Below are 15,128 nucleotides of genomic sequence, written 5' to 3'. Positions count from 1 at the left end.
ATTTTGTACACAGTTTTTTTGTATCTACCAGAAATAAAAAGTAATAATATAACAATCTCGCTTAATTCCCTTCCGTACGTAATTTAAATTAACTATAAAAAAACCGCGTCATACGAAAAATGTTCGTTCTAAGTATCTAGTTTTTTATTATTTCTATAAACTACGGCAACATTGCAAGTCGACAGAACGTGGTGGTAGCGATCTCGGGCTTTCAGACAAGCGCGTTACTCAGAGATGAATCACCTTTTTAGGACTGTAATTGCCGTCAATTCTAACTAAGAAGTATACAGGGTCGGTCCGTTATATTGCGGGAGGAGGACAATGATCACTATAAATTGTTTCCGACCTTCTTTTTAGTATAATTGGATCAAAATTTCTTATTTAAACGAGATGAGTTTTATATAACAAGGGGACCATATTATATAGCTTAAAGACTTCGAATATTTTGTTATGTAGTAGGCAAGAATATAAAAAGAAGTATTGAATACGTACTTTATTTTGGCACTTTTTTTATTTATTTTTGAGAAAAGTTTTCCTATCTGACGACAGAAAGGTAAAAAGTATTTTAACTTATAAATTTGCAAAGTAATAAAATGAAACATGTCATAGCCCAGTTGTCAGAGCATTCTTCTTCTTATGGTGCTCTATCCAATTAGTGGATGTTCAATCCCTTATGTTTTTAAGCCATGAGTATTTCTTTCTTCCGATGCCCCGTTTTCCTTCTATCTTCCCTTCCATAATAAGCTTTAAGAACTGGTACTTGGAATTTCGAAATATATGACCCAGATAAGCAGTTAAGCAGTTCAGTCAGAGCATTGATCTCTAAAAACGAGACGAACAAGCTAAATTTTGCTTAGAATGTCCTTTTTTAGTCCTCAAAAAGATGCAAAAAGTTTGTCACTCCTACCCCCGGGCTTCCCCCTAAAAACTCCCCTCGTATAGAGAAAACGGAAAACATGGATTTACCAAGAAGTTGAACCCCGCAGAAAAATATGTTTCAAACAAGAAATGTAGCTGAGATAATTTTGAAAATTTTAAGGACTTTTTGAGCACCGAAACGTCGCTTGTAGCGATTTTGAATATCAGTTACGCTCGCGAAATCAACTTTTTAAATAAAATTTGTATCAATTCGACGGTAAAAATTCGATCAATCTTGCCGCATTAGGTCTTACATTTGATACGAAGCTTCGCTGCAAAGCTCGTGTTAAAAAGAAAAAGAGGAACTATGTATGTATTAGATACAACAAAAGTACTGCTTACTGGGAGGACGCTCAGCCTTTTCAATACATAATAAGCTTCTTCTCTACAAGAAAACCTTAAAACCTGTATGAGCATGCGGTACTCAACTGTGAGGTTGTACGAAAAGAAAAAACGAATACCGAAATGATTCAAACCTTCCAGAACAAAGTTCTAAGGGGCATCGTGGACGCTCCCTTGTATATTTGCTAAAAAACACAAACTAACTGTTAAGGGTACAATTCGCAAAAATAAAAAAGAAGTTCCTGAGATTTTTATCGCAAAGTTAAAGGCGCGTAAAGTTATTTCGAGCATTTTTGGTTTTACCGAAGACATGACTTTGGTATCTTACAAGCCCAAGTAAAACAAAATAGTTACATTATTGTCAACAACGCATTACAAAGGGAGGTGTTGATACCGATGATGAGCTAAAAGGAACTTACTCTGTGTCACGAAAAAGTTGCCGATGGCCTCTAACATTATTTTTTTACTGATAGAATAGAATAGAATAGAAATATGCTTTATTGTCACTGAAAATTGTAGATTTTATGGATAAAGCTTACAAAAAGTCAAAAAAATAATAAGTAAAACTTACGAAAATTACATAAATCGTCAATATCACAAACTAAAACATAATAAAATATACAATCCATTGTAAAATTGCACTTAATTGCAAATTGCATAATAAAACCTTACGAACTAGTTTACGAATAAGTTTAAGCTGCTGCATGTGATACCCAAATATATATAAAAATACTTTAGTTGCTGGTACCCAAACGTACTGTAATCTCTTAGTTCTTCGTTACGAAATTCTTCCACGGAATAAAATGGTCTTTCAGATAGATAGGCTTTTGCCAATTTACGGAACTTAAGAAAAGAAGTTGTAGATTGTTGCATAGGGAGACGGTTGTATAATTTTTTTGCAGAATATAATATATATTTCTTTACTAACTCAGTGGACGGGATCGGCAAATACACATCAAAGCTTGAATTTCTGGTGGAGTAGTCAATAGTCATGATTAGGTCTTGCTGGAAAAATTTGTAGGTGTTTACGAATTAAGTAAACAGGACCGTGAAAAATTGTACAAGAAGTCATCATTAACAACTTCACCATCATGAGAATATCGAGACAATACAGCTCTTCGAAAGCTCAAACCAACCAGAGGACTCACGAGCTAGTGTAGTGATTTTAACAAGCAGAAGTTAGTCTTAAAAGTGCACAAGAAAAAGGTGCATTATTTATTAGACTTTCTTTAAAGTTAGCATTGGTTAACGCTTAGTGTTAATGAATTTGGTATAGTATCATTTGCCAAAAGTTACTTATTGGTCATCGACTATAGACACCTACAGAAACTTTTATCCTAAATTATCTGATCCGATCTATTAATCTGATCTTAACCCATTTCACATACCTTCATTTTTGGTTTTGCTGAACGTCAGCTTTGTTAGCCTTATCAACTTACTTGGGATACCCAGCTGGTCATTGCTTCAAACAGTTTTTTTCTATTAATCCTATAGTATGATGTATGACTGTTTAAAATTAATGAATATTGTATATCAAGAAATGCACTAGAAGAAAAACCAGCTGGAAAGTGACCACCGGGAGACTACCAAAGAGATGGAGAAATAACTGACAGTCTACCTCTCAATAAATACTTAGTGAAGAAATTAACAGCTCTTCAGATGTACAAGTACAAGAACAAGAATAATAATGTATATAACTTTAATTTCATTCTTAGAATTTAGTTAATTACTAAATAGCAAGTTCTTGCAAAACATCCGATCTTCTTTTTTATAAATTAAGAAAATACGTACACCAGACCACTCTACTGGCATCCTCTCTTTTTCCCAATTACACCCCATTAATGTAGCTAGTTGCTTTCTCTCAAAGTGAAGATATTGAAAACGTATGCTGCCCCAATTTAATATAACCGCCAGAAAATTTAACATAATAATTTCCCCAAGAAAGACTAAAGGCATGGTTATAACAGCAAATTAACTAAGTTGTAAATTGGAGGTGGAAGGTCAAATAATAGAACAAGTGATGGATTTTAAATATCTAGGTATCACATTATATAGCTACGGAATATTGTTCTGAAGCTATTTTCTTGTGGCATTTACTGGCATTACTATTTAAATGGGAATAAGCCACAATTAAATGTTAAAGTACGTTTATTGACGTTTCAATTTCCACTTCGGAAATCGTTCTCAAAATTTCCGAAGTGAAAATTGAAACGTCAATAAACGTACTTTAACCTTTAATTGTGGCTTGTTCCCATTTAAATAGTAATAGCTACGGAAAGCTCGAAACAGAAGTGGAAGATCAAGTGAATAGAGGAAACAGAGCCACAGGTTGTCTGAATCAAACAATATGGAGAAAAAAAAAATATCGGGAAAGAAATGAAAGGCAGAATTTACATAACAGTTATCAGACCAATAATGACAAACGCGGCCGAAATACGACCTAACACAGAGAGGACAAAGAGAATGTTAGAAATAGTAGACATTGATTAGAGAAATTTTGGTAAAACATTGAACAGAGCTAGAAGTACAGATACACGACGTAGATGCAAGGTGGAGAATATCAAGCACTGGGTAAGAAATCGAAGAGCAGAATGAAACGAGCATATAAGCTGAATGGCAACAAATAAAGTAGTAAAGACGGTTCCCAATAGGAAGACGATCAGTAGGAAGAACACGAAAACGATGAAACGACAACTTACTAGAAGCACATTAAAAAGCAGACAGATGTCTACATAAAAAGAAGAACAAGAAGCTTTCCTAAAAGGTCTCCACGGGCTTTCAATATTTCTGCACTTTACTCCAGGGCTTTTATTGTTCTTTAGGTCTTGAATTGGGTCCTTACTTCTTGTTCTGTTAGTCTGTATAATATATAGTATATCTTCGCATTCTAATACTGTCTCTTCGGCTTCTTCCTCTTCGTCACGTCTATTTAACAGCGCATCGAATAAACATTTCCATTCGGATATTACATGATCAGCCTCATTTAGTAGTATTCCTTTGTTTGATCTCAAATGCCAAACACTTTCTCTGCGAAACTTTATTTCATAGTATCCCCTAGGGCCTAACGTACACTTCGTTTCTCTTTTGATCTTTATTTTGTTAGATAATGCAGATTTAGAGTCGTTGTAGCATTTCCGTGTATGTATATTTTTTATAATACTGGTGTACCTATAGTCAATTTGGGGCTTTCAAAGTTGCCGATTTTTAAAAGTGCGAGCAATTCAGTAGTGTCAAATGCATTATGAAAGTCTACGAAAGTCAGAGTTAGGGTTCTATTGTATTCTATAGATTTTCAGTTAAGCTTGTTATGTACTGTATGTATATGATCATTATTTGTTCCGTAGTTGGAGAGGAATCCAGCTTATTCTCTGGTATGTATCAGCTTAAATCAGAGTATTTGAACGGTATCAATTTCAAATTTTGTTTCTGGTCAATCGGTTACAATTCTAGTACACAATTTGTATCATGAGTATAAAATTGGCCTGAAATTTTCTAGGTCCACGTTGTCACTCTATTTGAGCAGGAGAATTGTAACGGTGATTTTCTAATTTGTAGGACTCTTTTGACTACACAAGTGATTATAGATATATTGTATTTTCTTCAAACACAGTTTCCCAGAGAAATATTGCTTTCGTGCCTATTCCTTCATCTCCAGAACGCCAAAAAACAGAATACCCCGGCAAGCACTGGAATAGCAACTAAGAGGAAGGGATTGTTCTGAAGCTAGTTTCTTGTGGCATTTTAAAGTAATTACTATTTAAATGGGAATAAGCCACAATTAAAGGTTGAAGTACGTTTATTGCCGTTTTAATTTCCACTTCGGAAATCGTTCTCAAAATACAAAGAGGGAGGAATGTCGAAGGTAACCGGATGCCGTCATCTCTTGTATTGAGACAATTTGGCCTTTTTCAATTTCTATTGCTTCCCGGATAATTCTTGGTTTATAGAAGCGGATGGTGGTTATGCTTCTGGAGTTTTCAAAATCAATTTTGTGACCTGTATGAAGATGGTGTTGACCTAGAGCTGAAATTGAATCAAAATTGCTAACAGAAATGGAATTCTACAATTTTTTTGGCCCATATAAGATCGGGGACAGTCTACACAAAGAATTTCATAAACCCTTGTTGTTCATGTGGAATGTTGTCTTTGATTGATAGGCCAAGAGATACAAGTTTTTGTTGGGGTGTAAATATTGTCTACATTCCTCTTGATTTAAGAATTTTGTCGACTTTATCAGTGACAACTTTAATGTAAGGAAGAAAAGCTTTCGTATGAGAGTCTGAGTCTTTGCGTTGAGATTGAGTGAGAGATTGATGTTTGTGGATGCTCCTATTGATGTGATTTTCGCTGTAATCATTTATTTGTCGGTAGAATTGATTTTGGAAGATGAAATAGGTGTGGGACATACAATGTTTAATGAGAGATAAGTGGTCTTATACTCTAAGCTGGAGAATGTTTAGAATTTCGTCTAAAGGAATGTTTGGAGAGAGTAAAACGATATCTAAACTTATTATATATATCCACAGTTCCTTGGTATTATAATTTTTATCTGTGGATCTGATTAATGTTGATTTGTTGATTTTTTAACTATTTCTAGTTGAAGTTAAACAGATACTCATATAATAATCTTTCGGTAATTGATCGGTTTTATATATATTATTCAATAGTCAAGAAGTTATAAATCTTAAGGATTAATTTCTCTGGTCCTGGTATCTTAATATTTTTGAGTCTCTTAGTGGATATTTTAACTTCAGATGTTGTAATGTTAACTTTTTTCTATTTCTTGTTCATTGTAAAATAATTATTTACAAGTATTCTTTCTATTTGTCTAATTTTTTTATCGCAAAAGAGAATATTTTTTATTACATTTTGTATAAGCAGTCAATTCTATTAAATGGAATTGCTTTCTTAATAACAACCGGAAACTGTAGTACAACTATTGCACCTGAGGGGAAAAGTTCCGGCTATAAATGTCATAAAACTTCTCAGTACACAAAAGAATAATAAAATTATTCTTTTACTGGTTGAAGATTACCGTCTAATGCTCTTAGTATTCAATTTGTTATTATGATAATACCATTGAAGGCTAGTTCGGAATATTAAGAGGCAGAGATTTGCCGAATCTTCTTCCTAATACCGATGATATAAGGAACAAAACAGGTGTAGTTAGCGTTAGCAGGTCTAGTTTTTAACATAGCTCTGGAGAAAGGGTAAAACACGATAAATTAAATAACTCAAAAATTATTTTTATTGAATATTTGCAAATTAGGAGACACAATAAATTAAACAATTAAATTGTTATAAACAAATATGACGGGTTTTCGTCCTGGTACCCCAGAAAAAGCAAGTCTACGCACCATAAAACATAAAAAACCAAAGAGACATAAAAATGCATACTAAACCCTCCCCTGGCTACTAGACTAGAAACCAAATTACAGCATATAAGGTAAGTGAGCTAAATATTGCCATGCTAAGACTTAATATTTTTTATTAAATACAAATTTATTTGAAATAACCTGTACATTTATTAAACAAGTAACAAACATGTTTATAGTCTAATTTCTAAACAATTATAAAAATAAAACAATCAAAAAATGTATATTCTTCTTTTTTTTAAACAATATAAGGAACAGGTATTTTGTTAATAAAAATAAGTAATAATATTGAATATTAACATTTAAAAAACTAATGTGAGACATTTACAATTTTTGAGAACAATTGGGGCATATGAATTTATCCTTATCATGTTTAGTAAGGCCCACACTCTCTTTATATACGTATTGGCCACATGCAAGAAATAATCTCATGTCAGTCTGGCGGTCTTCATTACATACATGACAGAACCATGATTCACTACTTTTTAAATTCTTGTTTATTTTCTTTTCTTTATTGTCTTTGTTCAGATTGTCTTGTTCTTTTTGATGTTTGTTCTGCTTTTCTTTCTTCTTTTCTTCCTGTTCTTTGTTTTTGACTTTTGATTTTTCTTGTTGTTTGGAAGGTTCTTTGTTACTTTTACCTTTGGGTGGGTTTTCTATCGCTGTGGAAAATAAATCCTTCGTAACTTCTTGAGCTTTGCTATTAATTGCTGGTTTTCGCTTTGTAGCAGTTATCTTGATTAGGGACAAAATTAGTAAGCCCATACCTTTAAAAGAAGTGTCTGGTCCTGGAACTTTCTCGGGAGTGAATTTTCATTTTATTTTCATTTCCATTATTCATTTCCATTTATTTTCATTATTTTCATCTTCGCTGTTTATATTATCAGATGTACTATCATGAACACTAAAATCTGATTCAGAATGAGACGACTCGCTATATAAACGAAGACGTTTTGTTGATTTTTTTTTATTACTTATTCCACTTGTGTAGGGACCGTTTTCATCAACTGTAGTAGTTGATGGCTTATTTACGTTGTTAGCGTCGACGTCTAGTGGTTCTAACATATTTTCTTCAATATGCGTTATAAGACTGGGTGCAAATGTTGATTCAGGTATGATGTCTGGGTTAAAAGGAAATATTCCAGTTGCTTTAAACCCAGAGATGATGTTGGCTGGTGTCATCGCTTTTAACCAAACTTTACTAAATATCTCACCAAATCGCATTTTGGTTAAATTATTCCTAGGTTGAGTTATCAAAAAATTTAAAACCTCCTGATCCCAAAAAGATATAACTTTTGAAGACGGGTGTGGTGTTACTTGAAGGACAAAATAAAGTAACACCATAATTTTCTGCAGCTTCAACTATACTTATGTCCAGATGCGATTTTGCACCATCGAATATCAGGAGTGTGGGTTCTGTATTCTTATACTTTGCAAAATGTCCTAGCCATGAAATAAACGCCTCATTTGTCATGCTCCCTTTCTGTGTCATCATTACAGTTGATCCTGGTGGTAGATGATCATTCCATTCAGGCTTTAATCTCTTCCTTTTGAAAAGAATGAACGGTGAGATGGCTTGCCCCAGGGCATTTCCACAACCCACAATACTAACATTTTCACCGTGTTCAGGCGCTGTCAAGTGGATACGCTTAGCACCTTTCTTGGCCAATACGGTTTGCTGTTTATGGATCGTTAGACGTCAACCTTTCTCGTCCATATTGTACACGTTTCCAGGTTTATCAAACAATTCCAGTTTAATGAATGCTTCCTCCAATTTCTTAAAATAATCCTTTACAAAAATCGCACGAAATACACGCTGCTTTGCCGTGAACACCAATACTAACTGGTTCCACCTATAACGTTTTAGAGTGGTTGTTTTAATTCGATATTTGAGCTTACATGACCATCTGTGATTCAAGGGACAAATTAATAAATTTATGGGGAGTGGCAATATTAGGAGCACGGCAATATTTGGCGCACTTACCTAAGTACAATACAGTATAATTTTTTTATTGGCTTTGATTTAATAAGCAGTATAAAATTGTATCAATTGTTTCAAAACTTACATTTTTGTAGCACTTATCCAAACATAAAATTATAAAACACCATTAAAAACACTAAACAATCATCACCTTTATGTTTCAACACACACTAATTAACTGTTTGTTGTGAAAAAACTGTTCACGGTAATAAGGTAGAATCTCGGTAAAGATAGAACATTATCTGTGGAATGACATCATAAAGTGTATGCGGTGTAGTTTAGGTGTTCCTTCCTAGCGATAAATTCGTATTAATCCTTTTTTATGAATATTTACCATTTGCTTAATTGCACCAACTGTTTAAGTTTATTTTGATTAGGATTGTAGTTGGAGATTTAGATCAAAAATTTTGATAAATAGTGTTATCTATAAATTAGTTTTGGTCTTATATTGAGGATTGTGATAATATTAATAAATAAAAATAATGGACCAATGTTTACATCCCGAATACAAAAATAATATTTTAGTTATCAGAAATGTATGTTATGGGTCTAAGATAGAAATTTTTAAAATACGAGAAAATAAATAAATATATATACTAATCGTCAAATATAGCTTTCATAGCTAATCGTCATAATATGGCACTTGGTCTTTTTGATATAAGGCTTCTCTTCCGATGGCAACAAAATTCATATATATATATATATATATATATATATATATATATATATATATATATATATATATATATATATATATATATATATATATATTGTTATGATATGTAAAATCGAGAAAAATATTGGTTTGTTTAAAAATATTTCAAAATTCAATAACATTAAAATAATTCAGATAAGTAGGATAATATCCAACAAACATTTCGAAGAAGGAGAGTTATTAATTTCTTGAATTACCTGTACCAAACAAAAAGTAAGCTTTGCATAAATTATTTCTTTGTTATACTTGAGTGACCCGCATAATTTTAAGTGAAAACAAAAAGACAATTGAACGGGGTTTTCCAAAATACATTAATGCAGTGATTAGGGACAAATAGAAGAGATTTTAGATAGAGGTTTTTGTTAGTTTTTAAGAATTATAGAAAATATTATTTGTAAATAAGTTTTAGGAAATTTTATAATTATAGGTAAAAATTTGTTTGTTATCGAAATGAAAAAATGGGGAATTGTGACGAGTTTTGATTGGCGGAGATTGAAAAAGGTGGGATAAGCATGTAGGAAAAAGTTTAGCGAGATGGAGGAGGAGAGAGAAAAAGATCAGTTGGTTTCCAAGTCTGTGAGAGGAACGGTGATTGTTCTCTGTGGTTCCCAAGAAGTAGCAAGCAGTAGTGTTGAATGTTAGTGAGTTTTTGTGGAGTTAGTGTATCTGACAGAAGCTGAAGCAGCAAAATATTGTAAGTCATATTTTCCTACTTATATTCCAAGAGTCACTGTTCAGGCCAACGAGAGATTCAGTTTATCGTAAAGAGAAGATATTCCAAGAGTCATTTTTCACTCGGGCCAACGAGAGATTCAGTTTATCGAGAGGAGAAAGGCTATCATAATTTGAATGATTGTTGCTTTTGAAGGAGATCATTAAGGACGATATACTTGCAACAATCTGTTGTAAGATTGCTGATTACATAGGGAGCGGTTGAGAGGAGATAATACAGTCTACAAGGAACAAGGATTTGGACCACTCATCATCAGAGAGAGATATTTTTTGTTTTCTGAAGTTTTTTTTTTTCTTTTATTGATAACACAATTTTTACACGTAATTTAGAAAGGATATAAATATTTTGATTAGGAGAGTTAGAATAGTTTGGGATTTTGAGTTTTCAATTAATATTGTTTGTACCATTAATTTTGATTGTTCACGTACGGAGAACAAAATTTTGAGAATCCTTATATGAGATTTGTTTATTGAAAACTTTTGAGTGTGAATTATTTCATTATTTTTTTTTCAATATATAGTGTTAGATCATATGTGTTTTTTATTATTCCGGTATTCTCTGGACCTTACCTTTCACATGTAATAGCATAGATATTGAAGCACGAATTTTAACCCTGAGATAAAAGAATTAAAAATTGTGATAGAGTCATAATCACATCATTTAAATAATTTTAATTAATCAAAAAAATTAATTAGCTAATTATTGCTTGGCGCACCAAGACTTTAAATATCACAATAACTGGCTTCCAAAACGTGGGGCTTGAAAATATCGCAGCTTTACATTTGAAGGAAGGGAAAGAGATCTGGAATAAGTACAGGTGATCCAGAGATAAAAACATATAACATTGAGGGAATTTGAATTTGAAAATATTTTGACAATTTTTCCAGGGAATATAAATTTGATTTATTGATTGATCGTAGTTAGTGGATATTTACTGCTATTGAATTATTTGATTTTATTTTCTTTACCAATCATACATTTGATATTTATTTTGAATTATTTGAATTTTACTAATTGCATATTTGATATTTGTCGTGAAAATTTAATACATTTGGGGAGAAATATTGTCGTGTTCTGAAACATATAGAGTGTTGTAAAATTTCACATTTGGCGGGGACAAAAACAGTAACGAAAAGAAACAACATGTCGACCACAAGGAGTCAAAGTAAAACGCAAGAAAGGAAAGAGGATAAGATAGAAGAGGAAACAATTATTGAAGAAGGATCGGATAATGAAGGAAATACCACAATAATGGAGGAAAGAAAAGAAACAGGAATGCTGGAAAAATTATTAGCAATGATGCAAATACAGACACAAACAATGAATGAAACATCAAAGAAAATGGATAAAATGGATAGAAATCAACAAGAAACATCACAAAAAATGGATGAAACAAAACAAACAATGGAAAAAAATCAACTGGAAACAAAACAAACAATGAGCAATATAGAGCAGCGTCTGGAAAACTATGAACAGGAAATTAAAGGATGTGTTGAGGGGATAAAGAAAGAACTGATACAACAAATAGAAGAGATTAATGAAATTAAAAATAATATGAAAGAACAAGAAATGAGAATTAAAGATAATTTGGAGGGATTAGAAATAAAATTTGAAAATGCGCTACAAGAAGACAGGAAGGAAGTAGAAAGAAGATTAAAGCAAAATGAAAAACAAATGGCAGAAATTGAACTAAGAGGGGTAGAAAGAAAAGAAGTTATCATCCATGGAACAAGCGAGGCGAAAATACAATTTGGCGGGGATATTCGGAAAACACACCCAGTACCGTTTGTCAAAAATTTGAAAACCAAATTACAACATATTAGATATTTTGACGATTGCAAAGAAACAATTAGAAACCATTTGAAAGAAGGAGCAGCGTTATGGTATGAAAGCAAGGAAGATGAGTTTGAAAATTGGACAGATTTTGAAAATAAATTTCTCAACTATTTCTGGGGAAAAAATAAACAGAGAGAAATCAACCAAGAACTACAGAATGGAAAATATCACGAAAAAATGGGAATATCTGAAGAAAGATATGCTTTGCAGATATATAACAATTCAAAATATCTAGAATACAAATATTCTACCGAACAGCTGGTAGAAATGATCAGCAGACATTTTGAGGAAACGTTGGAAGATCACGTGATTTTGAGAAACTATCAAGATATTGATAGTTTGTGCCAATTCCTTCAATTAAAAGAAGCGAAAAGAAAAGAAATGAGAAATAGAAGACAACATGACCAATATAATGGACCGGAAAGAAGGTATTCATCAAATTATGACCAGAGAAACCGACATCCCAGATCAACAAACGAATATAGGCCGAGAAATTACAATAATTACAATAGACAACAGAATTACGATAACAGGAATGACACACAACATAGAACATATGAAAATCACAACAGGAATAGAGATGCACAAAATCCTCCGAATAGGAATACTAACGAACAAAGGGACGATAGAAATAACCAGAGCTTCCAACAACAAAATAGAAGGGAGATGAATCATGTAGCAATAGGAAACGACAGACAAATTTCTAATTCTAATCTAATATTTTTAGATGCATTTATAAAACATAAAGCGATTAAAATTGTGATTGATTCTGGATCGGAGATATCGCTAATCAATAAAAAACTAGTAAAAGAATTAAATTTAGACAGATTTGTGTATAAGATTCCTAGGGTTGATTTAGTGGGTGCAAACAATAAAAATTTGACGACAGTAAACGAAGGTTTGGGAGTACAGATAAGAGTGGGAAACAAATTCTATATTATGCAATGTGTGGTGATCGAAGATCTAAATCATGATATGATAGCGGGAATTGATGAATTGAGTGAAAAACATATCACCATCAATTTTTCGGAAAATCAACTGGAAATCAGAGCAGAACCAGACAACATAGAAGAAGAAAAGGAAACAGATAGGAGAAAATTTTCTGGAAGGATCAATGCACAGGAAAAACGCAAAGAAATCGATATGACTGTAGAGGATAAACCGAAAGTACAAGAACAAGATCTAACAGAAAAGAAAAAGAGAAGGAAGAAAAAGAAGAAGAGTTCGAAAAGAAAGCAGGAAAATAAGATGGAGACCAGAGAAAAACAGGAAATAGAAGGTACAGAAGAATTGTTGGCAACCGACGATAAAACAGAATGGAAGCAGGAAGAAAAAGAAGGTATCATCAGAGAAATGAAAGGAATAGAAACATGGTGCTCGGAATACCAAAGGGAATTAGAGAATAAAAAGAAAACAGAAGAAAAAATGGCATTGATGGACGAGAATCCAGAATTTTGTGAAGAAGTATTATGGACAGTGAACACATATGAACAAAAGGTGGATGAAAGAAAAATAAATTGTGGAAAAAACATGGAGAAGGAAATAGAGAAGATTTTAGGAAACCATGGAGATTTTGTTAATAAAGTAAATCAAGTGGTTAAAAATTATGAACTTTCTTTTAAGGGAAAATACTTGGAAAAATTTAAAACGAAAATATATCCAATCCCGTATAAAGACAGGCAATATACGGGGTATTTTAACATTCACGACATTTGTCAGTATCATAAGTAGATTTTAATAACATAGTGAAATAATTTGATCCTAGAAAACTTTTGTCATTTTTAAAATTTAACAAAGAGTTTTCGGCAGATCAAATGGCGGGGATTTGTTATGATATGTAAAATCGAGAAAAATATTGGTTTGTTTAAAAATATTTCAAAATTCAATAACATTAAAATAATTCAGATAAGTAGGATAATATCCAACAAACATTTCGAAGAAGGAGAGTTATTAATTTCTTGAATTACCTGTACCAAACAAAAAGTAAGCTTTGCATAAATTATTTCTTTGTTATACTTGAGTGACCCGCATAATTTTAAGTGAAAACAAAAAGACAATTGAACGGGGTTTTCCAAAATACATTAATGCAGTGATTAGGGACAAATAGAAGAGATTTTAGATAGAGGTTTTTGTTAGTTTTTAAGAATTATAGAAAATATTATTTGTAAATAAGTTTTAGGAAATTTTATAATTATAGGTAAAAATTTGTTTGTTATCGAAATGAAAAAATGGGGAATTGTGACGAGTTTTGATTGGCGGAGATTGAAAAAGGTGGGATAAGCATGTAGGAAAAAGTTTAGCGAGATGGAGGAGGAGAGAGAAAAAGATCAGTTGGTTTCCAAGTCTGTGAGAGGAACGGTGATTGTTCTCTGTGGTTCCCAAGAAGTAGCAAGCAGTAGTGTTGAATGTTAGTGAGTTTTTGTGGAGTTAGTGTATCTGACAGAAGCTGAAGCAGCAAAATATTGTAAGTCATATTTTCCTACTTATATTCCAAGAGTCACTGTTCAGGCCAACGAGAGATTCAGTTTATCGTAAAGAGAAGATATTCCAAGAGTCATTTTTCACTCGGGCCAACGAGAGATTCAGTTTATCGAGAGGAGAAAGGCTATCATAATTTGAATGATTGTTGCTTTTGAAGGAGATCATTAAGGACGATATACTTGCAACAATCTGTTGTAAGATTGCTGATTACATAGGGAGCGGTTGAGAGGAGATAATACAGTCTACAAGGAACAAGGATTTGGACCACTCATCATCAGAGAGAGATATTTTTTGTTTTCTGAAGTTTTTTTTTTTCTTTTATTGATAACACAATTTTTACACGTAATTTAGAAAGGATATAAATATTTTGATTAGGAGAGTTAGAATAGTTTGGGATTTTGAGTTTTCAATTAATATTGTTTGTACCATTAATTTTGATTGTTCACGTACGGAGAACAAAATTTTGAGAATCCTTATATGAGATTTGTTTATTGAAAACTTTTGAGTGTGAATTATTTCATTATTTTTTTTTCAATATATAGTGTTAGATCATATGTGTTTTTTATTATTCCGGTATTCTCTGGACCTTACCTTTCACATGTAATAGCATAGATATTGAAGCACGAATTTTAACCCTGAGATAAAAGAATTAAAAATTGTGATAGAGTCATAATCACATCATTTAAATAATTTTAATTAATCAAAAAAATTAATTAGCTAATTATTGCTTGGCGCACCAAGACTTTA

The 15,128-nt window shown here is 32.3% G+C and overlaps 1 protein-coding gene across 4 annotated transcripts in view; it reads right to left on the bottom strand.

The window, feature by feature from the left end:
- Window positions 1–15,128, bottom strand: part of LOC140450298 (uncharacterized) — a 657,231-nt gene that overhangs the window by 217,501 nt on the left and 424,602 nt on the right. Inside the window, exon 1 of one of the 4 annotated variants that reach the window (XM_072543846.1) lies at window positions 8,702–8,788. The exons of the other annotated variants lie outside the window; for them this stretch is intronic. The gene's annotated coding sequence lies outside the window, so the exon portion shown is untranslated. Of the gene's footprint in view, window positions 1–8,701; window positions 8,789–15,128 lie in introns of those variants that run through there. 4 annotated transcript variants of the gene reach the window in all.

Source organism: Diabrotica undecimpunctata, chromosome 9 (genome assembly GCF_040954645.1).
Source record: "Diabrotica undecimpunctata isolate CICGRU chromosome 9, icDiaUnde3, whole genome shotgun sequence".
In the NCBI taxonomy this organism is placed as follows: Eukaryota; Metazoa; Arthropoda; class Insecta; order Coleoptera; family Chrysomelidae; genus Diabrotica; species Diabrotica undecimpunctata.
The sequence above is the reverse complement of the archived record's forward strand: the minus strand, read 5'-3'. Positions and strand labels throughout refer to the sequence as shown.